Source organism: Brassica napus, unplaced genomic scaffold, assembly GCF_020379485.1.
Source record: "Brassica napus cultivar Da-Ae unplaced genomic scaffold, Da-Ae ScsIHWf_1261;HRSCAF=1798, whole genome shotgun sequence".
NCBI lineage: Eukaryota > Viridiplantae > Streptophyta > Magnoliopsida > Brassicales > Brassicaceae > Brassica > Brassica napus.
The window spans coordinates 9,037-11,295 of record NW_026014680.1 but is presented as its reverse complement, the minus strand read 5'-3'; positions in this window follow the sequence as shown (position 1 = coordinate 11,295).

The window sequence follows — 2,259 nt, the reverse complement described above, 5'->3', positions numbered from 1 at the left end:
CACTAAAGATTATAGGCTTCAGTATATAAAGTATTTACCAAAAACTCAATATTTTTGTAGGGGTTAGCCCATAGATTTTGAGAAAATTTCAAAAAATATGACAATATTGTTTTAATGCCTAGTTGCATCCTGCACTAACATATGATGATGTTCAAAGAGGTTTGGAGCCTTTGTCGTCTCCGTTTATCAAGAAAATAATAATTTTATAGTGGTTATTCCATCGATTTAGGGAGTATTATGAAGTTTTACTAAATTAATTGATAAAAACAATTGAACGATGCTCATTTACCATGAAAAAGAGTTTAGCATACATTAATACAAATGTAGAATATGGTAGAAATTTTAAAACAACACTAAAGATTATAGGCTTCAGTATATAAAGTATTTACCAAAAACTCAATATTTTTGTAGGGGTTAGCCCATAGATTTTGAGAAAATTTCAAAAAATATGACAATATTGTTTTAATGCCTAGTTGCATCCTGCACTAACATATGATGATGTTCAAAGAGGTTTGGAGCCTTTGTCGTCTCCGTTTATCAAGAAAATAATAATTTTATAGTGGTTATTCCATCGATTTAGGGAGTATTATGAAGTTTTACTAAATTAATTGATAAAAACAATTGAACGATGCTCATTTACCATGAAAAAGAGTTTAGCATACATTAATACAAATGTAGAATATGGTAGAAATTTTAAAACAACACTAAAGATTATAGGCTTCAGTATATAAAGTATTTACCAAAAACTCAATATTTTTGTAGGGGTTAGCCCATAGATTTTGAGAAAATTTCAAAAAATATGACAATATTGTTTTAATGCCTAGTTGCATCCTGCACTAACATATGATGATGTTCAAAGAGGTTTGGAGCCTTTGTCGTCTCCGTTTATCAAGAAAATAATAATTTTATAGTGGTTATTCCATCGATTTAGGGAGTATTATGAAGTTTTACTAAATTAATTGATAAAAACAATTGAACGATGCTCATTTACCATGAAAAAGAGTTTAGCATACATTAATACAAATGTAGAATATGGTAGAAATTTTAAAACAACACTAAAGATTATAGGCTTCAGTATATAAAGTATTTACCAAAAACTCAATATTTTTGTAGGGGTTAGCCCATAGATTTTGAGAAAATTTCAAAAAATATGACAATATTGTTTTAATGCCTAGTTGCATCCTGCACTAACATATGATGATGTTCAAAGAGGTTTGGAGCCTTTGTCGTCTCCGTTTATCAAGAAAATAATAATTTTATAGTGGTTATTCCATCGATTTAGGGAGTATTATGAAGTTTTACTAAATTAATTGATAAAAACAATTGAACGATGCTCATTTACCATGAAAAAGAGTTTAGCATACATTAATACAAATGTAGAATATGGTAGAAATTTTAAAACAACACTAAAGATTATAGGCTTCAGTATATAAAGTATTTACCAAAAACTCAATATTTTTGTAGGGGTTAGCCCATAGATTTTGAGAAAATTTCAAAAAATATGACAATATTGTTTTAATGCCTAGTTGCATCCTGCACTAACATATGATGATGTTCAAAGAGGTTTGGAGCCTTTGTCGTCTCCGTTTATCAAGAAAATAATAATTTTATAGTGGTTATTCCATCGATTTAGGGAGTATTATGAAGTTTTACTAAATTAATTGATAAAAACAATTGAACGATGCTCATTTACCATGAAAAAGAGTTTAGCATACATTAATACAAATGTAGAATATGGTAGAAATTTTAAAACAACACTAAAGATTATAGGCTTCAGTATATAAAGTATTTACCAAAAACTCAATATTTTTGTAGGGGTTAGCCCATAGATTTTGAGAAAATTTCAAAAAATATGACAATATTGTTTTAATGCCTAGTTGCATCCTGCACTAACATATGATGATGTTCAAAGAGGTTTGGAGCCTTTGTCGTCTCCGTTTATCAAGAAAATCATAATTTATAGTGGTTATTCCATCGATTTAGGGAGTATTATGAAGTTTTACTAAATTAATTGATAAAAACAATTGAACGATGCTCATTTACCATGAAAAAGAGTTTAGCATACATTAATACAAATGTAGAATATGGTAGAAATTTTAAAACAACACTAAAGATTATAGGCTTCAGTATATAAAGTATTTACCAAAAACTCAATATTTTTGTAGGGGTTAGCCCATAGATTTTGAGAAAATTTCAAAAAATATGACAATATTGTTTTAATGCCTAGTTGCATCCTGCACTAACATATGATGATGTTCA